This window comes from Chelonia mydas, chromosome 1 (genome assembly GCF_015237465.2).
Source record: "Chelonia mydas isolate rCheMyd1 chromosome 1, rCheMyd1.pri.v2, whole genome shotgun sequence".
In the NCBI taxonomy this organism is placed as follows: Eukaryota; Metazoa; Chordata; order Testudines; family Cheloniidae; genus Chelonia; species Chelonia mydas.
Genome location: NC_057849.1, coordinates 11,383,208 through 11,395,686, shown reverse-complemented (window position 1 = coordinate 11,395,686; position 12,479 = coordinate 11,383,208).

The window sequence follows — 12,479 nt, the reverse complement described above, 5'->3', positions numbered from 1 at the left end:
TTTGCATTGCAACTTGATGTTCCTGTTCAAACTGTTCTGTGTAAATTAATTCTGTTTTGTGTGTAAATAAGAAATGTATGTGTTAAGAGGTAAGTGTGAAGGCCATTGCTGAACCAGATATTCTAGGAAGGAACTGAAGACAGACGCAGGAGTCCCAGGAGTTTGCAACACGCCCCTATTGAAATGTCAGCGGAGGGCAAATTAACAACTCTAAAAATGAGACAGGCACCTATCAATGGGGACAAAATAGCTGTGATCAAAACCAGCCTGGGATAACTCCCTAAAAAAATTAATAAAACAAAATAAAAAGTAAGAAGGACAATTTAAGAAAACAAGCACTTGTCAAACAACAATTGATGACAGCATGACGATGCAAAACTCATTGGTCCAGTAAAGGAAAATCACTATATAAACAGGGTGCCTAGCAATGAAACTTTGGGTTCGTCCTGCCAAGATTTCCCCGGAGCATCGTGCCGCGACTGACGGAACCTGGCTCCTCCCTATCCATGATCAACCTAGCTGGCCACTGGATTGATCCGGACTCTAAACTGGTAACTATAACATCGACTGGCGGGACAGTGTGTGTGGGGAGGGCGGGAAGGGGGGGTGATTGAATGCATATGCTAATTGTTGTTTCTTCAATAAACGCGGCACATTGCCCTTTCCCCTGAAAAAGGTCCCGTGTGCTTCTTATCAGCATAACATTTTTGGTGGAGAATTGCGAAATGGGGACGACATGCACTGTGATTGTTGAACATACTGCTAAATATTGCTAAAAGGTATACCATACCTATAAAGTGATCAATCATTCAGGTGTGCACACCCCCAGTCGTAGAAGTGCCGGGCTATAGGGGGAGGATTAGAGTCCTTGCTCTGACCCGTCTGTCAGGAAAAACTATACAAATAAGATGTATACAAACTGTCTAGGTCTATACACCCCAGGTCCTAGAGGTGCCGGGCCATAAGTGGGAGGATTAGAGTCCTTGCTCCTACCCATCTGTCGGGGAAAAATTGCATAGATCAATATACCCTTGGACATAGCAGGATCGAGCCCAAAAGGTAGAGGCTTAGCATCCCGTCCCCCCCTGCTCTGTCAGGCAGAGTTTTTAGTGGGTATAGACTTTTTGTGTTTTGTAAGTCCCAGCACAAGTGTGGGCAAATAAGGAGTAGATTTCTGTAAGACCTCACTCTGAAAGATACAGGAGTGTGGGATATTGTGATTTCAAAACTTAAAAAAAAATGTTTAAGAAAAGGGACCAGGAGGTGTGGGGGCTAGTTGAGGAGCCCACCCTCCTTGCTAAATTGGCAGTGGAACAAAGTCTGTGTCCATGAAAAGGGACAGTTCAGCAAGGAAAGCAGAATCGGGCCCAGACAAGCAGGCAGGCAACAAATTTTAAAAAATTGGAAAACAGGTTGGAAGTCCTGAGGGCATAGTGGCAGGAGTAAAGAAAGCAGTAAGTACAGGCATGGGGAATTCAGATCCCTGGAACAATACTTGGAATGGTGAAATCTGAGTTGATGAAGGTGTCATTTTGGGAAATAAGCAAGTGATTTAAGGAAAGAGAGTGAGAAGTTAACACTGCAGAGGCTGGAGGGAATTAAGCAGTTGAACGTTGTAAAAATGTTAAAAAGGAAAAGAGTTATAGAAAGAAAACTCTTGGTTTCTTTGCAGCCATTCTGAAGGAGAAATGGGCCCTTTACCAAAGGAATGTCTGTAAATAAGCCAGACAAAAAGACAATCTGATTTAAATAATTTGACTATGAACAATTTAGTCAAATTCCCTAAAAGAACATAAGGGGTTTCTATTGGAACTTAACTGCCCCCAAATGTATACAAATGTAATCTATGTACACAATAATGTGTCTATTATTTATATGGATACATAATTGGTATAGGAACAGGTGAAAAGCAGCAAATAAAAAAAATTGCATATTCAAAAAAATAAAAATAGATTTACCAATGGGTAACAAAAAACCCTAAACAGTTAAAGGTGTGACATGTAAGGGCACACAGTAAAGAAACGGGTATAAAAACCACCTGGAATAATCAGGTAGATATAATAGCTGGACAGTATAACATAGCAGTTGTAACCAAAAGTCAAAAGAGTGTCTGTGCTGACACATCTGAGCCAACAGATGGCACCACAAATCACCCTAACCAAGATCCAAAAAAACAGAATGACAGGTTTCAGAGTAACAGCCGTGTTAGTCTGTATTCGCAAAAAGAAAAGGAGTACTTGTGGCACCTTAGAGACTAACCAATTTATCTGAGCATAAGCTTTCGTGAGCTACAGCTCACTTCATCGGATGCATACTGTGGAAAGTGTAGAAGATCTTTTTATATACACACAAAGCATGAAAAAATACCTCCTCCCACCCCACTCTCCTGCTGCTATGCTGGAAATGGCCCAACTTGATTATCATACACATTGTAAGGAGAGTGATCACTTTAGATAAGCTATTAGGAGCAGGAGAGTGGGGTGGGAGAAGGTATTTTTTCATGCTTTGTGTGTATATAAAAAGATCTTCTACATTTCCACAGTATGCATCCGATGAAGTGAGCTGTAGCTCATGAAAGCTTATGCTCAAATAAATTGCTTAGTCTCTAAGGTGCCACAAGTACTCCTTTTCTTTTTAAAAAACCAGAAGTTACTTAATGTAGCCCAGGGGTCTCAAACACGCGGCCATTTCCTGCGGCCCCAGATGGGTGGCAGCCCTAATCAGGTGGTCAGTGGTTGGCTTATCGGCGTCCAAGTTGCCCGTTCCTCGCACCTGGCCTTTACTCAAACTACAGGACTCACTGAGCTACGTTCAGTCTCAGTGTTAGCCCCCTGAACACCCACCAGGCCTGAACTCAACCTATTGGCCCTTCATGCTTCATATAAACACACTCCCACTAGTGCATCTGGTCTGTAGCAATTATTGTCTCTTCTCCTGCTGCTCAGCGAAAGCTGCATTGCTGTAGCGGGCCCCTGGTGGAGGGTGTATTCACTGTGGTGGTACAAGGGCTAAGGCTAGGTTTAGTCCTTTGTGATTTCACCTATCTCATTTATGGCCTGCATATTGGGTCTCTTTTTAATTTCCCAGATTTCCCCCATGATAGTGTTTGTGCACCATGAGATATTCAGAAATAGGTCTGTCTTGCCACTGTATCACTAAATGCTTTCCTGCATGACTACGCTAAGGAGACTTTGGGTTTCTTAGGGGACAGCGATCCAATGTCCTCAGAGTGCTTGATAAACATCTGTACCTGTTAGCCTCATGGACCCCCCTCAGGGGGAGGGAAGGGTTATTAGCTGCATTGTACAGATGGCAAACTGAAGCCCAGAGAGGTTAGGGGAACCAGGCTTAGGTTACAAAATTAGTCTCGCATAAGAACATAAGAATGGCCATACTGGGTCAGACCAAAGGTCCATCTAGCCCAGTATCCTGTCTTCCGACAGTGGCCAATGCCAGGTGCCCCAGAGGGAATGAACAGAACAGGAAATCATCAAGTGATCCATCCCCCGTCGCCCATTCCCAGCTTCTGGCAAAACCAAGGCTACGGACACGATCGCTGCCCGTGCCCATCCTGGCTAATAGCCATTGATGGACCTATCCTCCATGAATTTATCTAGTTCTTTTTTGAACTCTGTTATAGTTTGGCCTTCACAACATCCTCTGGCAAGGAGTTCCGCAGTTTGACTGTGCGTTGTGTGAAGAGACTGTATGCAGGGTGAAGATGGATCCCATTGATAGACTGTCAGCTCTTCATGCAGGGATTGTCTTTTGTGCTGTGTTTGTACAGCACCTAGCACAACGGGGCCTAGTCCATGACTGGGGCTCCTAGCTAGTATGGTAATACAAATAACAACACATATCCAGCACCTGGCACAATGGACTGGGGCTGTTAGGTCCTACTGAAATTCAAATAAATAATAATAATGTGACCCCCAAGGAGATGACCTAGATTCCTGGGACTCTGTCTGCTGGCAGCTCAGGGAGAGACAGACTGTCCCTGGTAGGGAGGGGGAGCCAAGGCAGACTCACAGTCTGCCCAGCAATAGGGAGTGAGAGGCCCTCCCAGGGAGTTGAGAAAAGGGGAGAAGCCATTTTGGAGTCAGTCTGGAGCCAGCCAGGGCAAGGGCAGGACTGGCTGTGTGGGGAGCTGGGGAGTCCCAGGCCTGCATGCAGCGTTCCCCCTGAGAACTGGCCTCTAGGGACCTGACAGCAGATCCCTCAGCTGGGCTTTTCCCTCTCCACTGATGACTCCCAGTTTGTAGCGTTTCCTGGGAAACTTCCCCAGCCAGGCTGAGTTCGCCCCCCAGCTCCCTAGGTGAGCCCAGTCACCACATGGTCAGCTCTGCTCTGGCTGCTAGTCCAGGGCTGCTGCCTGCTGGGAGTGTGTCTGGATGCTGGACTAGGAGACGACAGTTTGAAGTTTAGTACAGTTGTGTAATCTGCACCTTGAGCCCTGCACCCCTTCGTGGTGAGGGGAAATCCTGGGACCAAAGCAGCCTGATTCCTGCCTGAAGAGGATCCCTGCCAGCAGAAATCAGCCCCTCTGCAGTGACTGAGGAGTCCAGAGTCATCTCTGAACCTGAGGATCATTCATGGAGTTTGTGAGTGTACCATCTTCTAGTCAGTCAGGGAATTCATTTTGGGGACCCCCTACTCCCTGAACTGTGTCCTCAAGCCAGGGAGTAAGGGTTTGGGGATTTTATAACCTGTTGCATATTAAACCTGTGGAGGAATTTACCACCTTCTCCCACTTGTGAGTCCTGAATGCAGTCAGCCACACTGCTAAACCACTGCAGAGAAGACTTTTGTGGCCATAGGTCATCAAGGGCCTCAACAAGGTACGCGTACCAATGGGACACGAATCTTACATTGGCTACATCAAGTCACGTGACTGGGAAAAGTCACGGGTATTAGCAGCGTGGGCGCTGGTGACCCTAAAAATAGTGTTTTACCCTGTTATGTTATATTTGTCTCCTGTTTAATATAATTATTGTGTCTGTGTTATTTCTTGAAAGTCTCCAGCTATCTGGCAAGTAAGTAGGAGTTACCCTGTGGTTAGAATTTTCCTCCCAAGCTGCCCTGGTGACCCTGCCAGGAAGGAGCGAGGGGGGTGGAGGCACCGCCAAATAAATTCATAGGGAAAAATAAAGAAGATACACCCAGATCCAGAAGAACCCAGACCTGTCCATCAAAACCTGTCAGCAGATTGGCATTAAAGAAGGTAACCGGGTGGAGAGGGGGGCGCTACAATAACAACAGATTTGAATTGTTCTGGGCATAGGGCCAGAAACCTATGCCCTACGGGACCAGTGGTGTCAAGAACCTACCCCTGGTTCTGTTATTGTCTGTGTCCTTAGCTGCTCTTGTCGACACAGAGCTGAACCGGGGGTATTTTGCTGGCATTCCCTCTGGGGCTGCCTATATTGTTGCAGGTGAAATACAGTCTGCAGGTGAAATACAGTCCAGAGCCGAACTTGCCGTGCCCTACAGCCTGGTAGGTTTGTTTCCTGCCATGGCTCCATGTTTGATGCGGCTCTCAGGAGGCCAGTGAGAACGTTTGCATTCCCATGAGTCACCCCGTGGCTTGAGCAATGCAGAGCAGGTGTGTTTTTCCCACAGAGAAGTAAGCAGAGGTGTGGATCATTTATCCTGTGGCCTCTGCATGGGGCAGAAAAAAATAAATCTTTCCAAGTGTCTCAGGCTTTTATCATCTGTGGGCACCTGAGGATTTGTTTTTGCAAGAGCTTTTAACTCATGATTGTTCACCTCCTCATCAGATGTCACTCAGATTTGCTTGGCTTTCCCCCTGGCCAACTATGAACCTTCCAGCCTGCACTGCTTGGGCTGTAGGAGCTGGAGCTCCTCTATTGTCAGTACTGAGCCAGTAGGGCTAGGGGGCGCTGTGCTGCTGGACCACCTGCTGGAGGAGCCGTAAAATTGAGGTCCCAACCAGGGGTGGTTCCTGAAGAACCCACACCCCTTTTTGCCAGAATTGGGGGGTTACCCCCACTCTCCTGGTCCAATTTCAAGGTAGGGAATGAATGAAGGGTGGGCAAAGCAGAAGATAGGGTAGGGATTAATCTTTAATTAACAATTATGTCATTTTATGAAACCTTCAGGAATACATCCAACCAAAAGTGGCAACCCACGAGGAGGAAGTACCTTTCCCCCTGCCCTGCCCATTCCATTCCCCCCTCCCTCTGTCGCTCGCTCTCCCCCACCCTCACTCCACTCCCTCATTTTCACCGGGCTGGGGCAGGTGGCTGGGGAGTGGGAGGGGGTGAGGGCTTTGGCTGGGGGTGGGGGTGGGGATGAGCGGTTCGGAGTGTGGGAAAGGGCTCTGGCCTGAGGCAGGCGGTATGGGCTTTGGGGGGGTGCAGGTTCTGGGGTGAGGCTAGAATTGAGGGGTTCAGGGTGTGGGAGGGGGATCTGAGCTGAGGCAGGAGGTTGGGGGTGAGGGCTCCAGCTGGGGTAGCGGGCTCTGGGCTGGGGACAAGGGAACCCCCTCCTGCACTCCAAACCCAAGTTGAGGCGGGGGGGGTGGGGTGCAGGCTTCAGGAAAGAGTTTGGGTGCGGGCTGGGGCCAGCAGTTGGAATGCAGAGGGGAGGTGAGGGCTCCAGCTGGGGGTGTGGGCTCTGGGGTAGGGCTGAGGGGTTTGGGGTGCAGGGAGGCTCAGGGCGGGTTGGGGTCTGGGGGGAGTGCGGGGTCTGGGAAGGAGACTCAGGGCTGCGGCAGGGGGTTAGGGTGCAGGAGGGGTTCTAGAGTGTGGGCTCCAGGCGGTGTTTACCTAAGGCGGCTCCCAGGAAGCGGTGACATGTCCCTCGGCTCCTAGGCTGAGGCACGGCCAGGTGGCTCTGTGCACTGCCACCGCCCTCAGGTGCTGCCCCTGCAGCTCTCATTGGCTGCGGTTCCTGGGCAATGGGAGCTGCTGAGCTGGTGCTCGGGGCAGGGGCCATGCATAGGGGCTGTGTCCGCCCCTCTATCTAGGAGCTGAGGGACATGTCACTGCTTGCGGGGAGACGCGCAGAGCCAGGTAGGGAGCCTGCCAGCCCCACACCGACTGGACTTTTAACAGCCCAGTCAGCAGTGCTGACCAGAGCTGCCAGGGTCCCTTTTCGAGGAAGCGTTCTGGTAAAAAACCAGACACCTGGCAACCCTAGTCAGCATGCTTGCAGCCAGGAAGATTCTTCTACAATTAAAGGTGGAGTGCCCAGAAAAGAGAAGGACGACATCTCAGTCACATGGCTACATGCAGCCTAGTGCCCAGTGAGGAAAGCAGGCCCCACACACTTGGAAATCAGCAGCAGCTTTATTATGCAACTAACAACTCTGCCATATTAACTCTGGACCATACGTCTGTGATGCTTGGAAAGGCTCCTATGAGAGGGGAAAAAAAACCCACAATAAAAGCAATGATCTTCAGCTATCGATCTTCCAAACTCTGTTTCTATCCATCCGCCTTGCATCTAAACACTCTACACTCATATTAAAAACAGCATCGTTGCCACCAGAAAGGACCCCATGTCCTGCCCCTCTAGGGTTAAGGCGAGTACCTAGAGCTGTAGTGTACAGCCCATGTCTGCGCTTACCTAGCTCGTCCTGGAACAAGCTCCTTGGGAAACAGCGCCTCAGCCCTTCCGGCCTGGAATAGGTAGAGGAAGGATTAAGCATTCAAACACGTAACAGCCCATGCCACCGCGGGGATGAAGGGCTCTTGATATTCACTAGGGTGACCAGACAGCAAGTGTGAAAAATCAGGACGAGGGCAGGGGGTAATAGGAGCCTATATAAGAAAAAGACCCCAAAATCAGGACTGTCCCTATAAAATTGGGCCATCTGGTCACCCTACTACTCACACTGTGTCAATGGGCACAGAGACCGGCTATAATCTGATCTGCTACCAAGGGACCTAGGAGAAAAAAGTAGGGGAGGCAAAGCATCAGCACCACCCCGTGGTGAGTGGCTTACATGACTAGTTTCTGCCTTACCCCAAAGAGCACTCATTTTTTGGAGGAGGAATTCCCACCAGAGGGGCTGCTGCTGGGCCAGGGTGTTAATTTGGACCCTGCCTTCCTTTGCAATCCCCAAGCCTCTTCAAGCGCAGTCAATTAGGACTCTGGGAACAGAGGGGGGTTGCTTTGGGTAAGTCTACACTTGTGGCTATTTCTATCCTGCTAGCACAGGTATAAACAGTGTAGATGGTGAGGCACGGCTTAGGTGAGTAAAGGGACGCTCGAACCCTATGGATACACACCTTACATGCCCATGCAGGGCCTCCCATGCCTACACTGCTATATTTAGTAGGGTAGCATCCTGCCCCTTCCCCTCTGCCAGAGCCTTTCCCCGCCACAGTGAAAGATCCCTCTGGCAGAGCCTTTCCCCACTGGAGAGGCAGTGGCAGCTCCCCGAGCCGAGCCTGGCTGCCCTCCCTACCACAGCCGTTCGCCTGTACCTACCCATACCCTACATGCTCACGTAAGTGTAGACAAGGCCAACTGCGTAATAAGGGCCAGAGCAGGATGGAAGGGGGACAAGGACAGGATTTAAGGATAATGGAAGCTTTTTTTTTTTTTTTTTTTTTTTTTTGTTAGCAGCTGTATGGAGATGGCTGCTGTGTTCGTAAAGGGACCCCAGTACCACAGAAATAGCTCAGGATCTGGGACAGGGTGTCATTTTTCCTTGTCCTTCTGCACCTCAAAATTTTTTTTTTTTTTTTTTTTTTTAAAAAGACTATAGACAAATCCTGCAGTTGGGAACCCAGTGTGCAGCACACACAGCCTAGCTATACACCAGGGGTTATTGTAATCAGTGACTGCCCCAAGCCACATGATTCAGCTGGATTTGGATCCAGATCTCAGCGTCCCCAAGTCCACCCGTGCTGGGTTTGGGGTTTCCAGTCTGAGCCCATCTCTCATTGCCATGATCATTTCAAAGCCTCAGCCAACACACTCCAGTGTCCTGAGTCACTGAGGCTGCAGGGCTAGCTCCTCAGCTGGTGTGAATCTGCAGAGCTCCATTGCCTTCCATAGCGTGAAGCCAATTTGCGCCATCCAAGGAGCTGGTTCCTGGAGTCTGGTACTGACTAGTGAAGGAATATCTATAGGCCTCAGCAGACTGACTCAAAACTGAGTTGCATCCAGTCCAGGACCCCATCTCTGTCAGCGGCCAGCACCCGATGGGTCAGAGGAAGATGTCAGAACCTCGCAGTAGTAGCTGTGGAAGAATACGTCTCCCAGATCGGCCTCCTACAGATCTCTACTCTCCCCCAAAGCGGAGTTAAGTTAGCACAGGAAGGTACCTGTTATAAATAGAATTCAGCCTGAGAATTAGTCTGAATCCAATATGCTGACAGGCTGAAAAACTTTAAAGGCCCAGCTGGCTTCCAGGGTGACCAGACAGCAAGTGCGAAAAATCGGGATGGGGGTGGGGGATAATAGGAGCCTATATAAGAAAAAGACCCTAAAATCGGGACATCTGGTCACCCTAGCAGGCTCTGTAGTGCTCTGAGCTTTCCCAGCCAGCCAGGTCCCTTCTTTCTGAGCAACAGCTTCAGGAAGGGTCTCCTCAGAGTCGCCCTGGGCTGTATGGTGACTGGGCTGGGAGACTCAGAGGGGATGGGAGCCAGAGTACAGAGTGACTATAGGAGAACTACACTGCAAGCTGGACTGTCCCAGGCAAACCGACAGGCTGCTTTAATGGTTAACATGGGCCTGCCTACGGCTTTTTTTGTGCACGTGTGTGTGTGGTGGCAAAGAGAGAGCTTGTCCCTAGCTCTACAGAGCTTTGATCTCCTTGTTTCATCATGTGATTGACACCCTTACTGCTGCGTAATATAGGTGAAGGAGGCATGGCCCAGTCTAGTGCATCAGCTCAGTCTAGTAGAAACAGCCTGTTTCAATCATGAGGAGAGAGGTTGCTGTGCTCTGGGTTTATCCTGCCTGACCTGCCAGCCTGGGGCTGGCCAATCACGGTACTGTTATGTAATAAGGGTCCCCTGAGGAATGCATAGTTGTTGGATCATATTGAAGAAGTTCTGTATTAAAAATCACAAATGAGTTTGATTCCCCATAATTAGTAATACCCTGGAATTTAAACTAAGAGGGAGGTCTCTTGGTTTTTGGCTGCTAATTGCGTTAGTACATCCTAAGACAGAGTCTGTTCTCAAAGCAATACTTTGTAACAACAGAAACAGCACACAGAGACTCCCCGCCCTTTTGTTGTATTTATCTCTTTGTTAACAATTGTGATTAAAATAGAGATGGAGGATGTATGTGGATGGATGGTTGGTGTGGATAATAAAGGAACGATCAGGGAGGTGCCAGCCTAAGAATCAGTGTCCATCAGCCGAAGAAGACGTCAAGTGCAAATAACCAGAGGCCCCCGGAGGGCAGACTGGAATCCACCCAACAGCCTCAAGGATGGGAGAACCGAAGAACAAGATAACATCTGGCAGCACGGAGCTGTCAGGAACGTGCCTTCTGCTGATTGAATCAGCAACAGCATGGTGAAGCAATTCCCATAGACTGGCATAGGAATAAATTCCTATAAAAATGGACTCTAGCACTGAGAACTTTGGGGACTGATTCTGCAATCCAGCTTCCAGGAGCATCAGATGTGCATCTGACAAGGCCCTGCTCCCTCCTCTTGTCCAGGCCACCTGTCCAGTGGCTTGGCACGAGCAACTCTAAGGCTGGTAACTATGATAACAACCTTGCAGAACCTGTGTGTGTATTATATATATAAATAAATGAATGAGTGAATAAATATGAAATTGAATGGAATGTTATAGCTATAACTAACTGCTTACTACGATTCTTTCTGTATTCACAATAAATGTGGCATTTTGCCTTTTCCCCTTTAAATAAGATCCTGCTGGTTTTTATTTTATACATGAGATTGCTAAGGTCAGAGGTTACTTGGTCCATCCTCACCCATGAATTTTAGCAGGTGGATGCTGCTCCTCCCTCTTTTCTCCTGTTTGTGGACTTTGGTGGTGCCCAGCAGTTGCGTGTGGGGGGATCAACAAGGAGAAGAGACGTTTAGCAACAGCAGAGAAAGGGGAACCCTGGAGTAGCTTTATTCCAGCCCAATCACCACACTATTAATGATAGAAATGGTCTCTGCTCTGTCCTTTGTAGGGCTCAAATACCACATTCTCTTCTCTATAGCCCTGGGCCAAAGCCCTTTAAAGACAACGGAAAGACTGACTTCTATGAGCTTTGTTTGGATCAGGCCAACATGAACAAAGAGGTTGAAGGGGCTTTACTTTGTTGGACTCATTCCTGCACCTCTAGGCTGAGATTATAATCATCGCACTGTCCACTATTTCCTTTGACTGACGGTCTGGTCTCCCCCTCACTCAGATCCCTGACTAAGGAAATGTATCTGGGGAGTTGTACCCAGTATTCCCCACCTTCTGCCTCTTTATATCTGAGGGTCTCTCTGATGAGTCCTTGCTGAGGACTGTCTAGTTGTATTGCCCTGATCTTCTTTGACTAAAGATCAGGAAATATGGGCTTCCAGGGCTCCATCTGTGTCTTTGTATTAACCAGGCGTATCTTCTTCCTGCCTCATTTACCTACCAGGCTCCTCTGATCAGCGAAGCAGCAGAAAAGCTTCCTGACTCAGGATACCGAGTCACTCTACCGCACAGTGCGGCATCTGCCAACCTGCCAGACTTGAGGGCCAGCCTGTGACCTGGTTCTGCAGATCCTAGGCTCAATGCAGATCCTGGCAGCTGTGTAGGAATGTGCCTGAAAGCCGCTTTTGTGTGCCACCCCCACCAACTTGGAGGGGATCTGGCCACTGGGCAGGCCCCCCAACATAAAGTAGAGCAGCCTCGGGGATGCTGCAGCCATGCCCTCTTTCCCTCAGGAACACCCCCTTCTCCTCAGGCTGGGAGGAGGGTGGTGTTGGAGCCCTTACAACAGGCTGATGGCACCCATTACAGAAGAGGGCCATCACACAGTGGATGACCAAAGCACACAGTGCAAATTAGACCCCATTGGTGCCATGACAGGGCCTCTGCCTCCCCATTGGCATCTCCTTGACCCACACCCTGGGACCTCTGCTTCCTCACAGAACTAGCCTAAGGACATTACTTACATTCACGTACCCAGTGATTTGGGTCTGTCGGCATGCTGGACAGTGCGCCCTAGGGAATCGTAGAATATCAGGGTTGGAAGAGACCTCAGGAGGTCATCCAGTCCAACCCCCTGCTCAAAGCAGGGGCAATCCCCAACTAAATCATCCCAGCCAGGGCTTTGTCAATGGCTCTCCTGTTAATGCTTACCTTCTCCAGGGCTAACTTTCAGAGCTTCAGCCTCTCAACAAAGAGAGCAGCTTTCAAGATAACTCACAGGAAATCAAACTGTAGCAGATCATGGATGCACTGGTGCAGCACCTCCTGCTGGTCATCTTGGGAATTAGCTCAACTCCAGCTCCAGAGCACCCTCTGCTGGCCAGTGTCTCACCTGCC